The 17,356-nt window shown below is 40.7% G+C and overlaps 1 pseudogene across 1 annotated transcript in view; it reads right to left on the reverse strand.

The window, feature by feature from the left end:
- Positions 1–397: 397 nt before the first annotated feature.
- Positions 398–17,356, reverse strand: part of LOC149209142 (lipid phosphate phosphatase gamma pseudogene) — a 37,327-nt pseudogene continuing 20,368 nt past the window's right edge. The window contains exon 2 of the transcript XR_016252833.1: positions 398–1,209. The product of XR_016252833.1 is annotated as a lipid phosphate phosphatase gamma pseudogene (transcript). The remainder of the gene's footprint in view (positions 1,210–17,356) is intronic.

A 17,356-nucleotide genomic window follows, 5' to 3' on the forward strand; every position in this document is an offset into this window, starting at 1 on the left:
CAATAAAGATAGGGCATAGGCAACATAGAAGCTTACCTACATATCTCTTAGGAGATCAACATAACAAGCTAATCCAAACGCTGACAGGTGTAGAGCCTTTATGTGTGAGAGAAACTATTTGACCTCTCAAAGTTGGTCTCCTACCATAATCAAAGGAACTTGACACATCTGATAGGAAAAATTGGCAAAATTGATCCAAGTTGACCTTAATAGAATACTATATCATTTTAAGAATATATTTGACCTGCCAAAATTGGTCTCCTACCATAATCAAAGGAACTTGACACATCTGATAGGCAAAATTGGCAAAATTGATCCAAGTTGACCTTAATACAATACTTTATCCTTTTAAGAATATTTCAACCCATTTATGGGGCACATTTTTCAAGCTAAAACATTCACTTTCCAATCTCCTACAATATCATATTTACTGCAGCCTTACCAAAAGGATCACAAACCCTTTTACATAACCTATTATGGTCTCTCTTAAGGATCCATGGACTCCAGTCATTGTTGGTATAAACACAGATAACAACCAGCCCCAAGCATTAGCTCAAGAGGTCATGAGTCAAACATGAGATCTCTCCTCCAACTTCCAAGTTGGGGAGGTCATGGTTTCGACTCTGCTTATCCCCCCTCAGGGTTGGGTACTGGGAACTTAGTCACCAGCTGTTTGTCCTAGTTTCCACCCATTGACAATGGTGAAGTCTTCAGGGATTTCATGTGCATGGTTATATGGAAAAAAGAGGAAAAAAAATACAGACAACAAGATGCTCAAGAACAATTTCACATGTAATGTAGCATGTAAAGGTGAGTAATTGCATATATGTGCTTGTCTCGTCAAAAATTTTGCAATTTTTATCAAGCTCCTCTCAGTTCAAATTGCAATACTGGCATGGGAAGCTATCGTGTTCAATTTAATTTGTGGATTGACCTTTGCTGCCATGGAAAACCAATCTAAAACTTTCAGATGCCTGTACACTCGACTGGGATGTCCTTTTCACTAGAATATAGATCACCTTGTTCATTTTAAGAATTTTTGCATCGTTCTGAGAGAGGAGCTTCTCTTGTCCCATCCAGCTGTTAAAATTTCTTTTGGTATGAAAATTTTCAAAATGTCATTCTTCCTGCCAAACTTTTAGAGACTTCTGCTGCTGAAGGAGAAGACTGCTGATCTGATTGTCTGGAATTTTTCAAGATATTTTCTATCTGCAACAACATATGCAAATTTATCACATTTACAAAATGCTACATTTATTTCCAATCTTCTAGCTCATACTTCCCTAGCAGTATGAATCAATCCTGAAAGCTTAAGGATGCATTCATGACTTTGCTCAATCACATCCAGGACTTCACCTGAACTTCAAGATGTTCTCTGAAATGCTTGGCCAAGTATGCTTTAGACTAGAATTTGCCAGTAAAGACTTTTCTATACACACTAATTTGTTCATCATGTTCAACAACAAGGATAAGGCCAAGAAAGTTAGATATCCAACCTACAGCTAAGAATGAGCTGATCTAAAGGCAAGAAGGCAATCACAAATAGTTAAATTTAAATGCAAATACTTCAGATCAGTCTGTGATTTTGAACAGAAGAATCCAGGTTGAATCATATTTGAATTTTAAATCCTCGCAGAATCCCCCTGCTGCCGTATACATGACCAAATACTCCCCTACTCTGATACTGTTTATCAGAGCAATATGGAAGCATGATTTCTTGACAGAGTGCTGTTAAGGTCTACAATAAAATTAATGACAGGGACGACATATTCATGCTAGAAAAGATTATTTGATTCCTATCAGTCAAAGAAAACCTATAGATGAAGCTGACCTCCAGGATATTCATTATTATCAGTCCTTCAGAGAATGTTTCCAGATAACATAATGTCATCCTACTACCAATCCTTTCATGAACAACACTTTAGCTTATATATTTAGTGGACCTACTAACTACATCCCAGTAAACTATGAAGGCTGAGAATAGGGTTTGCACAGAAACTAAAATAACAGCCCTTTCAGTATGATTCTACCATATTCAGATAAAAGTACGGCACAGTTACCTGGCTGCATTAACCTGGCAATCTTTAAAACTCTTTGACTGTAAAAATGTCATTATAGTTAATTGGTTAATTAAGGATGCATTAAAGCCTAACTTCTACAAAGAAAAACTTGATGCATAAAACTTCATCTTTGTCAAAGTTCAAAGTCTCCCCTCTAAAATTCAATTGTGACAAAAAGTATAATAAAAGAAATATTTTTCCTATTAGCAAATAGATAATTGAAATTCAAGTGGCCACGAGAAGCTTATTTTCTATAGTATCCAAGCATTAATTTTACGTCTATTTTTCTGAATATAGAAGTCACCCTTGTGTGTCAAACTCAAACAATGAAATATATTGAACCGGATAGCATATAAAAATATTTAAATTATGGCCAAAGCTAGACAAAAAACGAAGGAAACTATCATTGGCAATATTCAAATCTATTAATGTGAAAAGAAAATGAACTCACAGGATACGACCATTAATGATGTCAAAATAATAAACTGGAAATAGAACCAGGCATTGGGTAGATAATTCAAACAGAACATAAGAGTCACATATTGTATCAGTATTGCAAACAAAAGAGGCAGTTAAAATGATAACAAAACAAGATATTGTTGGGAAGAGTCAATTATTGCATCAGTATTGCAAAGAAAGAAGGCAGTTAAAATGAAGACAAAAAAAAGATCTTATCAGGCATGTTGTTTTATGATAAATACTAGTGTCTCTGTCCTCCTCTCAAAAGGTTTACTACATAGTTATTTCTGTGCGTACTGCAAAAGACATCAAATATCTTACTTAAACAACATACACCACAGAAATTACCAAACTTCACATGAGCTGCTAAGCTGCTAGGTTCATATAAAGATAGTTATTGACTATATACTTGACCAAGTTGCAGTTCAAACTTCAAATATGACCCATTATTTGACTTACCAGAACAACTGTCTGTATTGAAAACTGAAGGCGGCCTTCTCATATAAAGTTAAGATAGTAAGTTCATTTATACCAAGTATAGATCCATCCTAACTACAGATCTACCAAGCACCGAGAGAGATCAAATCTCTTGATATGCAAACCTCTTTCTAGAATGCAAAACTTGAAAAAAAGGTTTAGACATCAAGAGATTTAATTCCTTTTAGTGCTTGATAAATCCGTGGTTAAGATGGATCATAGTGGTTCATATAAAGATAGTTATTGACTATATACCTGACCAAGTTGCAGTTCAAACTTCAAATATAACCCATTATTTGACTTACCAGAACAATTGTCTGTATTGAAAACTGAAGGCGGCCTTCTCATATAGAGTTAAGATAGTAAGTTCATCTATACCAAGTATAGATCCATCCTAACTACAGATCTACCAAGCACCGAGAGGGATCAAATCTCTTGATATGCAAACCTTTTTCTAGAATGCAAAACTTGAAAAAAAGGTTTAGACATCAAGGGATTTAATTCCTTTTAGTGCTTGATAAATCCATGGTTAAGATGGATCTATAGTGGTTCTGAATTACACATTTCCCTCTTATTAAGAAGTGACTAAATTATTTTACTTTAATGACTTCTTCCTTTCGAGGATTGAAATATTTTACTAGGGTCAAAATATATAGTTCACATTGAAATATATTAGTTAATATCCCCACAGTGGGTGTTCAAAAATGGCACCTCCCTCTCTGCCTCATTAATATGATGCCAATAATCGTCCCAGCAAGCCAGACATATGGCAGATAAACAAGGAATGAGTCACCTCACAAGTGAGAGCTGACAGGAGCGATCATGCTAGAAAGTCGGCAAGGTACAGGTTAAGTACTCAGCAGCATGGCTCAAAGATATGTTGGTTAATGGCAGAGGGCAAATCTTACACAAGAATGATACCAGAGATTTATGATTGGAGTAATGCAACTCACTCCCACAGTGCCACCGAATGCTTGTAATCATGACAGCACCTGAACGTATGATAGAAGGATCTCCACAGCTCAGTGGCACCACCTCCAAGCATTGGACAACAACACTATTTAACATTCAGCAACCTCATATCTGCAGCATAATGGCTGCCATCGATTCTGGCAATATCACACAATCCAAGAGCCTCCAACTCCTTTATCAAGACCATGCCAAGGCTTATGAGAGTGGTCTCCTTCATAGTTGGAGAATTCGAACAGAGTCAACCCATTAATTGCGCTCAACTTGGCTATCAGTTCTACCATGTGGCGGGTAAGACTCCTGGCTTTCCATTTTGGTGGTTTCAGTGTTATATTATGTCTGTGGTTCCATCTTTGGATTGTCAGCATTGTGGTTCTCTGTATCCTTTCTTGAGAATCTCAATTTTGTCTGGAATCCTTGCCATCCCAGAGTGTTTCTAACCTCCCCCCTCGCCCAACACTCCTTAACTGCATCCATTTTCCTTCAGTCACCCCTCTCACGATGTTCCACACCAAACGTTGTCCCAATTTTTACTCTTTGGAATCCATCCCCCTGCCTCAGATCTGCATTACCTAGCCCCTTCATTGTGAAATTTTTAGTATTGTTGCAATTACTGGTTATTGTTCTGTTCAGATATTTTGTCAACTGCAAAATAATTGCGGCAAACACTAAATAAAACACAATTGCAACTTCACTAAATATAAATAATCACGGGAACTAAGAAAATTATGCGCACACACAAATAAGGAACACCAGTATTTTCGGACAAATGTCCCTAGAAAAACCCCGATGGCAAAACCAGTCTGTAGATGAGGGTTTTATTATTAAAATTATTCGGAAAAAATATTACAACTAGTTGTTGTAAGATGGCAAGCCTCCGGAAATTATTCTTATCACTTCTTCAAGTCTCCTTGACCTTCTGGAGGCAATTCGGCCCACCAAAACAAATTTAGCCTCCCTCTGAAGCTCGTTTTGGCTCACATATGGAGCCTAGCAGATAAACTTGGCCCTCCTGGCAACTCGTACTGGCTGGGAAAATCAACTCAGCCTCCACTAGAAAATCTCAACTTCCACTGGCACATAGATCCTCTTGTGCAAATCAATCTCTCCTACAAATTCTCCTTGCTCTAAAATTTGAAATTTCTCCCCCTCTAAGCAATTTGCACTGCCTGCTAGGGTAATTTGCAACCCCTGTTGGAGCAACTAACACCATTGGAAAATCAGCCTCTCACTGCAAAAAAATCGATCTACAATCTTCCCTGGAAATCACTGTGAAGAATCTCCCCCGCAAGCTCTACTAAAACCCCTGTTGTTGATGTCCCTACGTTGCCTCTACACGCTTGCTATTATTACAACTCTGTGTCTCGATGTGCTCTCCAAATGCCCATCGATTTCCTCTTATAATCTCTTGTTGATGAATCAACGGCCATGATATAATCACAATCGATGGCTAAGATCATCTTGACCCCTTCTCATGACTTTTCCGGAAGTCTCTAGAGGAAAATCGATTTACCCCAATTAATATTGATTAATTAAGCTTATTTCCCTAAGCTAAACTTAGAAAATTAATTAACTACTTAATTAAATATAATCATGGCCTTTTCTCACGATATCTTTTCTAGGTATTGGAGAAAATGTGTTCCCTGGCCTCATGGACACAATTTGCAACTACAACACCTATCCAAACTACATAAACTAACATTCCCTCTTAGCGAGGAAGGTGTTCTGCATAACACCCAACTTGTCTCTGAAAAAGATGAACCTTGCCTTCCCCAAAGCCTTCGTCAGAATATCTGCTACCTACTCATCTGTAGGTATATATTGTAGCTAGACAATCCTGCACTGCACATAATCCCTGATGAAGTGGTACCTAATGTCTATATGCTTGGACCTGTCGTGAAACACCAGATTTATGACAACTTGATGCAACTCTAATTGTCGCATTCTATTACTATAATCTCTATCCTCTTGCCAAACAAGACTACCAACGACTTTTGAAGCCAAATGGCCTCGTATGTAGCCATGTTCATTACTATGTACTTTGCCTCGACTGAACTCAGTGACACGGAACTCAGTGACACGAACTTCTGCTTCCTACTATACCAAGAAACAACTCTCGATCCCATGTTGCCCTCCAACAGACCACGAGTTACCAATCCTTCTTGCAGCATCTGCTCCTAGTTAGGGCGTCCAACCACTTAGGAAACCCTTCATCTTGGCTGCTAACAGACTTCCAAATTGTCCTCTGTTAGGACACCATCCACTAGCATCAATTCAACCTTAACATATCAATATAATACATATTGAGCCTTGCTCAGCTTCTGCGTCGCTCTGGTGCAATCTGCTACATACTAAGCCCTCACTCGCGCTCCCTGCACTCGTGCATTCCTACACTCACGCTTTCCTGTAGTCGCGTTCCTGCACTCGCATGTTCCTGCACTCTCGTTGTCTTTCTTAATGTGTAGACTATGAAAGATGCTTCTTGGATGTGTCTAAATGCCTCACACTTGACCTATATTTATAGGCATCAAGTGGCTCCAACAAATTTTTCTTTGGGCACTACTTTAACCTCAAGACAACCTACCCAACTAGACAAATTTACCCATATTAACTTCAAAAATTCATTTCTCTTCAACCACAACTCGGAATCGAATGATTTCTGATGCGTCGGATTCATATCGACAAGTACTATCATCCTCATCCATCACACATCGAAATCTCTCCATCATTTTGTCCCCAACATAGATGGGTGCAAAACCCCAAGATTGGGTTTCAAGCCCACAAGGCCATTTACGGAGCTCCTTCCTCCAAACCCTTGATCCTCAAAGCTTGAAGTACCTCCCAAGCTACAAAAATCAACAAATTTTGCAAATGCTTCTTTTTGATGATGATGAAGTGAGAAAAAATTTATCTTCCTGTTTTGCTAGATGACTTTCTCCAACCATATAAACTGCTCACTTCAGTTGTCTTTTTATGCTTCCAGTGAAGATGTTATCTCAATCTTTGCTATAATGCATCCTATCATAGTTGTGATGTTTTCTATCATAACAGCTATCTTCTACAAACTAAAAAGAACTAAGTATATGACGTTTCCTTAGTCATAGTAGAGGTCTTGCACTTCCTCCTTTCTCTTCTTTTCAAGTTCTGCTACTTCTTTGCTAACATGGGTTTCACTTCTTTCTTTTCTCTTTGTGTTGTCCTTCTTGAGTTTAGGACAATTCCTTTTGAAATGCCCATATTCATTACATTCATAGCATTGAATTTTAAGCATATCAATTTTCTTTTGAAACTTCTTTCGAGACTCAAACATCCCAAATTTTCCTTTCCTCCTTGCAATAGTAGCATATGCTTGTGTTTGCTCAGTTGCTCCAACGTCATTCTTCGCCATTAATCTTGTTTCAATCTTGCATAATGACCATAGATCATTGAATGATGTAGTTTCCTTCTTCCCATAGATGCTCGATATAAAGTTGCCCCATTCATCATGCTGTCGCCTAAAATCGCACCAGCAGCACAAGTGCTACAGGGGAGATAGAAAGCCTCCTAGAGACAGCCTCTGGGCTGATTGTAGACCAGTGCCTAAGACATCTTAAAGAGAGGAGTGCTTGATCCAAAATGGATTTTGGATAGACTCCTAAGTCTAAGTGTTCCTCACAGACGAAAATGAAAGTCCAAGGAAGTTCTTGGACATAGGCCCATTGCAGAGATCTTTTCCTTCTGAATCTACTGCAACTTGAATGCAAAATGGACTTAGGATGCAGAAGTTATCGCAGAAAGAAGATGCTCTATTTCTTTGGAAAAAAAGGCAAAATCCCCTAAAATTGGCAAAAACCCTTATAAAGGGAAATTGCATCGGAAAAAGACAAAGGATCGGACTTAAGCGGAGGCGGGAGAAACTCCGATCTGCTGATCCGATGAATCGGATCGGAGGCAGACACATGAGATATCGGGACCCTGGATCTGGCGATTGCGATCATGCGATACACCGATCGCCGATGATCGGATCGGCGAATCGGCATCGGCGATGCATAGAACCTCGGGCCGAGTGACATTGCGATAAGGTCGGACCCGATAAGTTTTCAAAGCCCGATTGTATAAAATTTCAGGTCCGGGAATTCGGATTTCCACATATTTCCCGGGTATTTGGGATTTACCCAAAACACATATGCGATGCGATAAGCGATGAAACCAGACCCGAAAGGGTTTGAAAAGGCAGTTGCATAACATTTCAAGTCCGCCATAAAGCCATTTTGCGATGTTTTCAATGTTTTCAATGTTTTAATATATTTTTCAAATACAAAGGGAAACCACGAAACGAGCGGGATTTCGGACGGGCTATAGGCGGTAAGTGGTTTTGGCCGGGCTCCGCCCGAACCCATACACTGGCTGCCACATGGCTAGGTGCCGGAGAGAGAAAAGCACCCTTTTCGAGCAGGGAATCTCCGTGCGCGTTAGCCACCCGAAATCAATAATAATCGTTGATCAACAATCACTTGCGATCACGCCAAAAGATAGACCCGAAGGGAATATAGGGCGGAAGTCTGATAAACAGTGGTTTGGGCAGATTTTCCTGTGTATTTGTGTATTTCTCTCTGTAAATAGAGAACGACCATTTTTGGGCTTTTGCCTATGAAACGGCCCCGATTCCTTCTGTAACAGCTCCTAATCATCATTCCAAGCTACAAGCAGGCGTTTTGGCAGACGATGAGGCATTTGAAAGCCACAGAGCCGCAGAGCCAGATGGCCAGTCGAACAGACAACGCAGAGAAGCCACAAAGCCACAAGGGAATGATTGAACGCAGGGAAACGGCTGGGGAAGCTGAAAAGCCGAGAAAATGCCTCAAAGGAGCCCAAAGAGCTCAATTGAGTAGCAAGCTGAATGTTGAAAGCAGTTGCAGAGCCGAGAGAGCAGAGAGAGTGAAAAGCTACTACGCAGAGCAGCCGAGGGAGCCTTTGGGGTCACTTGGAGATCAAGTGAAAAGCTAGAGAGCTGAAGGTTGCAGAAAGCCAAAGACAGAGCCAAAAAAGCCAAAGCCAAAGAGCCAAAACCAGAGCCAAAAAAGCCAAAGCCGAAGAGCGAGAGCCAAAGCCAGAGCCAGAGCCAAGAGCCAGAGCCGAGAGCCAGAGTAAGAGCTAGAGCGAGAGCTAGAGCCAGAAAGTCGAGAGCTTCAAAGCCAGGGATAAAATGGTGTCTAAACCCATTGTTTCTATGCAAAACAGTGGAGTTGAGCCAAGAGCTTGTAAAAAGAACTTAGACCATAATCCCAACGAGCCTAGTTGAGTTGACTAGAGCTCAAGGAGATGTAGCCCAGGAGTTTTGGGTGAACTCCATATTAAATTGTTGTCTTATGCGTGTTTGTTGTTGGTTGCATTGTTTCACTGTTATATGCCTTATATCAGTTTAGGCAAATCAATTCACAGCACATAAACAGTTTAAAACCAAACACAAGCATACACCTTTATTTTCAAGCATATTATCAATTCTGCATTGGACAATCAATAAGACTTGTGAACATTTAAGCTTTGGAAGTGGGCGAGGTCCTTGTAAGTTAGACAAGGAGCCTAAGTGCCCCATTTTCATATCAGGCGGTATACTTGAGATTGTTTAACCACACCTTCAAGAAGGTTATATCAGAATGCTTGATTCACAGAGCAAAGATTGCTTGTCTGAAAGGTGTTTAAACAGTCAGAGGCTGATTGTATGCTTGTTGCAGACTTACTATTGTTTAAGTTTGTAGGGGTGAAGGGAAAGCTATTGATAGCTCAATCCAGGAAGGGCAAGAAGGAAGAAGGGGTGAAGGCATTCTTCTATCCCAAAGGACCTCAAAGCAAGTCTTGGACCACAAGAGGTTTGTTGCAAAAGGTTGTTGAATAAGCTCTTTATTAATCTTGTTTGAAGATCTTTTGTTCATTGGTATAATACTATAATGACAACTTCTACAAGTGAATCCTCATATTCCTCCTTCATCACAAGATTCTATGATGGAGACTTGGAGCAAGACTTGTTCATCATGATGGACAAGGTGAGAGAAATGTATGAGGATGGAAGGAAGAGCAGCATACTTAGAGAGCAGTTGAATTCCATGAAGGAAGAGAAGCAGTTGCTTTCTGATAAATTGCAGGAAATGGAGAGGCAACTTCATATTGCAAATACGAACCTGAGAAGGATGCATGAGTTGGAGACACAACTCTTTGTTGCCCAAGAAGCCTTAGTCAAGTATCAGCTTGAAGAAGAGGTAAACCATTCCAGTTTGTCTCCAGATTCCTCTAAGAATGCTTATATTGGTTCTTTTGAAAAGCATACCAAAGGCATAGGTTCCGAGCTAATGTCCAAGATGGGGTATGAAGGAAAAGGCTTGGGTAGACATGCACAAGGTATTGTTGAGCCAATAATGATTGAGGAGAGGCCTAAGTATTTGGGTCTTGGCTATGGACAAGCTTATGGAGAAAGTTCCAAAGCTGCCATGAAGGCCATTGAAACAGCTCCAAGAAGGAGTTGCATTGCAGAGTGTGAAGATTGTATTCAGGAGGAATGCAATAGCTTGAAACATCATTTGCAAGATGCAGGTGTTCAGAAGCACACACTTGAACCAAAGAGTTGGGGAGACTCCAACAGCCTTGAAGAGATTGATGGTGTTCCAAAGGGAGCCACTTCTTCATTTGCTTCACCTCCTCATGAAGGCAATAAAGGTGAAAGAGAAAGGTATAAATCTGGTTCTAAACCTATTCCTTTTGATTTTGCAAAGCATGATAAATTTCCACATAGAGATGGGGAAATAATTGTTTGTTCCTTTTGTGGTTTGGATAACCATAATGTTTCTAGATGTTGGAAGAGAATGGCCACATATAGGAAGTAGAAGAAGGAAAAGAAGCAAGAAGCCATGGGTCCATTGGACAAGGCAAATTATGTTGTCAAGAGGATGCCCATGCAGTGCACTTACTACTATAAGCAAGGACATCTTGCCGCAAAATGTTGGACTTTGAATCCAACAATGCTTCCACCAAAGTTGAAGAAAGTGGAAAGAGAAGATGGCAGAAATGGAAAGGAAGATTCCATGAATGATGTGTCTCAGGATGATTCACATTATGATGATGATGTGCAGACAAAGGTAGTACCTTTGAAAAGGATTGGTAAAGAATGGTTAGAGTTCTTATCCGATTAAGATTGCATGTCTATTGATGCATCTACATTATAGTTCATTTCAGCTTCGAAATTACAGTGTGCTTAATTGAAAGTTGAAGTATGAAATGCATGCATGAGCAGGAGATGCATGAACACAGGGATGTTCATGAATTCCTTGTTTTTGAACATGTATGTGTAATTAACTTGCAGGGTTGATTGCTTTGACATGCATGTGATTGCATGTTGACTTGGGAGAAGTTAATTTGGTCTCCAAGATGGAGATAATGATGAAGTGTTTCATTTTTTGAAAAGAGTCTTAATGGTCTTTTTCTACATGCTTGACTTGAAGGGTCATTTGTTTTAAAGGCATGTTTTGTAAGCTTGTTATCTAGTCCATCATTTGTATGCAGATGTAAGACATGGAGGTGTTCACCAGAGGTGAAATCTGTTTCTTTTGTTGAAGCATGAGTTTAGGCCATCCAGTTGTTGTCTGTATTTTTGTTGTTGTTGACAGCTTTTCAAACAGATACAAATGAAAGTCCTGTGGAGCAAATGAACTTCACATTTGTTTGAGCCACCTTGGATCAATGATCAAGGCAAAGATGTTCAAACCACCTTCTATGACCATTTTAGCAAAAGTTCTGCGGGAAGGCAAGGAGGAAGACAGTTCTTCTAGCCCATCTAGGAAGGGAAGTGGTCAGAGACTTTGGTTCAAAGGCACTATGCAAGGCAAGTGTGTGGAAGCTGAAAGAAGAGGGTGTTGTTACTCTCAAGTACTGTTCAGATCAGTATATCAGTCTTTTGGAGACCAAAAGTTCTTTTAGTGGGAAGGCGTGATCCAAAATGGATTTTGGATAGACTCCTAAGTCTAAGTGTTCCTCACAGAGGAAAATGAAAGTCCAAGGAAATTCCTGAACATAGCCCCATTGCAGAGATCTTTTCCTTCTAAATCTACTGCAACTTGAATAGGCCAAAATGGACTTAGGATGCAAAAGTTATCGCAGAAAGAAGATGCTCTATTTCTTTGGAAAAAGAGGCAAAATCCCCTAAAATTGGCAAAAACCCTTATAAAGGGAAATCGCATCGAAAAAAGGCAAAGGGCCGAACTTAAGCGGAGGCGGGAGAAACTCCGATCCACCAATCCGATGTATCAGATCGGAGGCAAACACATATGCGATATCAGGACCCTAGATCTGGAAATTGCGATCATGCGATATGTCGATCGCCGATGATCGGATCGGCAAATCAGCATCGGCGATGCACAAAACCCCGGGCTGAGCGACATTGCGATCGCCGAAATCCACGATCGGCGATTGACGACCCCCGATGCCGATAAAAAGGCCGGACCCGATAAGTTTTCAAAGCCCGATTGTATAAAATTTCAGGTCCGAGAATTCGGATTTTCACGTATTTCCCGTGTATTTGGGATTTTACCCAAAACACATATGCGATGCGATAAGCGATGAAACCGAACCCGAAAGGGTTTGTAAATGCAGTTGCATAACATTTCAAGTCCGCCATAAAGCCATTTTGTGATGTTTTCAGTGTTTTAATATATTTTTCAAATACAAAGGGAAACCACGAAACGAGCAGAATTTCGGGCAGGCCGTAGGCAGTAAGTGGTTTTGGCCAGGCTCCGCCCGAGCCCATACATTGGCTGCCACATGGCTAGGTGCCGGAGAGAGAAAACCACCCTTTTCAGGCAAGTAATCTTCGTGCGCATTAGCCACCCGAAATCAATAATAATCGTTGATCAACAATCATTTGCAATCACGCCCAAAGACAAACCCAAAGGGAATATAGGGCGAAATTCATAATATTTGAAGTCCGATAAACAGTGGTTTGGGCGGATTTTCCTGTGTATTTGTGTATTTCTCTGTGTAAATAGAGAACCACCATTTTTGGGTTTTTGCCTATGAAACGGCCTCGATTCCTTCTATAATAGCTCCTAATCATCATTCCAAGCTACAAGCAAGTGTTTTGGCAAACGATGAGGCATTTGAAAGCCACAGAGCCGCAGAGCCAGATGGCCAGTCAAACAAACAGCGCAAAGAAGCCACAGAGCCGCAAGGGAATGATTGAACGCAGGGAAACGGCTGGGGAAGCCGAAAAGCTGGGAAAATGCCTCAAAGGAGCCCAGAGAGCTCAATTGAGCAGCAAGCTGAATGCTGAAAGCAGTTGCAGAGCCGAGAGAGCAGAGAGCGAAAAGCTACTGCACAGAGCAGCCGAGGGAGCCTTTGGGGTCACTTGGAGATCAAGTGAAAAGCCAGAGAGCTGAAGGTTGCAGAAAGCCAAAGTCAGAGCCAAAGAAGCCAAAGCCGAAGAGCCAAAGCCAAAGCCAAAACCAGAGCCAAAGAAGCCAAAGCCAAAGTCAAAGCCAGAGCAAGAGCTAGAGCCAGAAAGCCGAGAGCTTCAGACCCAGGGATAAAATGGTGTCTAAACCCATTGTTTCTGTGTAAAACAGTGGAGTTGAGCCAAAAGCTTGTAAAAAGAACTTAGACCATAATCCCAGAGAGCTTAGTTGAGTTGACTAGAGCTCAAGGAGATGTAGCCCAGGAGTTTTGGGTGAACTCCATATTAAATTGTTGTCTTATGTGTGTTTGTTGTTGGCTGCATTGTTTCACTGTTATATGCCTTATATCAGTTTAAGCAAATCAATTCACAGCACATAAACAGTTTAAAACCAAACACAAGCATACACCTTTATTTTCAAGCATATTATCAATTCCGCATTGGTTAATCAATAAGACTTGGGAACATTTAAGCTTTGGAAGTGGGAGAGGTCCTTGTAAGTTAGACAAGGAGCCTAAGTGCCCCATTTTCATATCAGTGCTTAAGAGATAATCTGTGAGGGGTTTTTCGCACTCCAATTGTCACGTCAAAAGGTAATAGGATGGGCTTGGTTCAATAAGCTTTCACTGAGATAGTTTCAAGCCAACACATGGATCTAAATGCTGGGGGTATATTGGGGCAATCTCAAAGAGAAATGGCCTCTTCTTCTGGCGGCCAACACACAACAATGAGACAACTTAAAAATGAAGTTGTAGAAATGGTGGAGAGGAGGAAAGGAAGGAGGGAAATAGATGCATAGGGCTGTAACAAACAGAATCCTAAGCAACAATGTTCCAGCAGAAATATGGAATTCGATGTATAGGGCTGTAAACAACACAGAATCCTAAGCAAAGATTTTCCAATAGAAATATGGAAGAGGGAGGAGGTGGAGTGATAGAAACAGCGAGGTGCAAAAGAAGGTTTCAGACCAAACATGACATGGGTATCATTCTCTGCCAAAAGCTAACGTAGATCCGAGCTAACCCAGGTCCTACAGGTTAATCAAATACACAAGTAAATCTGTAATTTTACAGGTACTGCAATGCTAGTGAATAACACATGTAGGTCTGTGATAACATAGGTACTCTCTTCTATTGAGCAGCTAAGATAAATCCATAGATTAGAGAGGAACCAACTGCATTCATTATACTATTTCAAATGAGGAAAAACATTTATGAGATGAGATTATCGAGGGGAGCATGCTCCACATTAATCATGCTTGGAATCAAGAGGGAAATGTCATTTATCTTAAAGGGTCCAAATAATCAGTCCATACATTCAGCACGATACCAGTGAAGCCCCCATAAAAAACAAATTGAACCAAAATGGCCTCTCAGAATTCAGACCTTGCAGATGAGAAATTTTGGAACCAACCAACCAACCCATGTTAAAGTGTTGCTTCCCTCTTTTTATAAGAAGAGGGGGAGCCAGAATTACAATTTACAAAATATCTTAGCCAGAGCTCCAGTTGTCCTGCTAGACTAGCTGTCTCAGCCTATGTAAGGTGCTATTGCCCAAAACGATTACAATTGGGATTCGATCCCTTCTTGGAAATAAATGGAAATTGCAGAACTAAAAAGAAAACTGGAGGATGATGGAGGAAGTGTCCATTCTGCTGTTCAACAAATTTCCGTCCATTCTGCCTTAACTGTGATTAGTTCTTTCTCTGAAGTCGAGTGGAGACCCATGCTAAAATATTAAGAGCTCTCGAGCCCCCCATACTGGTACACCACTGTACCATACTCTTATTCAATGTTGGAGTTGTCGACCCATCCATCTTTCAAAGCTTTGTATCATGCTCCTGGTCTGCCTTGGGATGCGTTTACGATGTAGCAAGAAGTCTTTCGGGGCGGGCCTTTATCACTGACATATCACGAAACAGGGACATTTTGATTTCCCCTTAGGCCCCTTTTGGTATAGCCCCCTTTCTACTATTTCCTTCATATGACCAGGGGCTGCAACCAAGTGTTGAGTCCTCGAGCGCTAAGGCCTTCAAGCCTGTGTCTAGGGCCATGTTTCCTTTGTAGCGCAAAATCCCGCATCCCGGCAGGTTATAGTGTTTTGCCTCTGGCGCTTCCCTTTACCCTTGCGATCATCGATCTACGGGATCGGGATCACCAAAGATATCGCAATCGCAACCACAGAGAGGGGGACCTTTTGCCTTCTTTCTCAGCGCTGGCCGACTGTTCAGACGCGGGAGCTTTATAAGCCAGATCACATAATATACAGCGTCCAGGGGGAATTTCCCACATATCGCAATCGCAGGCCACGATAGACCGAGGTGCAGGAGGGCCCTACCTGTGTGATCGCTAATCGCCAATCTGCGGGGTGACGTCGTCATTGCCACGTGTCACTCTGTAAGTGGTGACACGTGTCACCCAGAAATGCTCCTATAGGACCCCTGAAAATGCCGAAACTGAGTGACATGTGTCCCCCATATGGCCACATCACCTTCCGTACTACCACGTGGAGGAGAGAGAAAGGGTCCGCCTAGCCTTGGTTTTTTTCATGAAATCCTTTGTTAAATAGAATCGGCCCCTCCCCGGCGATTTAACATTGTATTGCAAATTGGCAATACCGCAAGGTTTTTAAAGTTAGAACCCCGTCACCACGTCGATCGCCGATATGCGGGATTTACTGTGAAGTCGTGGGACTACGGGGTCGCGGGACTACGAGATCACTAGATGGCCAATATGAAGGATGCGGGATACAGGACGGCTGATATGCAATGAGATTAGCTCCCGGACCTCCTATTTGCGATTTTCTTTAAGTCTCTTCTCCTTGTCTTCTGCCTTTCCATGGGTAACTTCAACAGGCCATATCTTATGCTCCAGAAATCCCTTTTTGGACTTCCATATATCGTTGGAAAGCTCTTCCAGAGCACTATGCAGTGGAGAGGGTCCTATTAAGCTATGATAGCTTTTGTGGCTTGGGAAATGGCTTCAACATCACTGCTCTTTTGCACTCTTTTCATAGTTGCAAGCATATTTAGCAGTGAGTGACAACACATCAGGTAGTGCATTAAGCACAATGGTAGTTGTCTCTTGATCAGACATTATTACTCCTAGCTCTTGTAGTTGATCTCTTATTTGAGATACCCTCATAAGGTATGAGGCTACCACTTCTTCCTTTGATACCTTTGTCGTATATAGTTTGGTTCTTAATGATATAATTTCTCCTGCAGTGCTTACAAAGAACAATTCTACCGCTTTTCATAGATTTCTTTTGTTGTTTTCAACTTTGCTATATAAGGAATGAGAGAATCCTTGACTAACTCAATGAGGATCCTTTGAGCCCTTATCTCTCCTTTCATGTACTTTGATAGTGCTTGAGATTGCTCTTGAGGAGGTTTGGTGATTGATCCTGTGACATATTCGCTAACTTCATTTTCTATGAGGATCAAATCGATTCTCTTCTTCCATGCAAGGTAATTTGACGACCCAACAAGTATGTTGTTCTCCTTGCAGAAAGAAGTCATTGTAGATTGAGACATAAAATATAAAATACTTACTTGTCAAGTGAAGATGCTCCTTTGATGATGATAACTTCAACTTGATGCCTTCTTGATAATGTTGATGTTGAAATTTGGTACCGGAGGACAGGTGGTTCCCTTAGGCTTTGATCTTTGGCCTAGGGAAAAGTGTCCAAAAGAATTTAATTTTTCTCCTAAAGTAACTTTATAATTTTTATAAAGTTAAATCTAATTTAAAAGTGACTTTAAGTGATAAAGTTACTAAGTCTAATTTTAAAGTGACTTTTATAAAGTCAATGAAAAATTAGAAAGGAAAAGTGACTTTGGAAATAAATGACTAAGTGGGTCTTTATTAAAGTGGGGTGAATTAAAAAATAGAAAGTGAGATTTAAATGAGCATTTAATCTCAGCCATTGATCTAAATCTATTTCAGCCATTGGATTTAGGGATCACCCAAAAGTCACT

Source organism: Pinus tabuliformis, chromosome 1_2, assembly GCF_031772625.1.
Source record: "Pinus tabuliformis cultivar Carrire ecotype Pingquan chromosome 1_2, CPIR1, whole genome shotgun sequence".
Taxonomy (NCBI): domain Eukaryota; kingdom Viridiplantae; phylum Streptophyta; class Pinopsida; order Pinales; family Pinaceae; genus Pinus; species Pinus tabuliformis.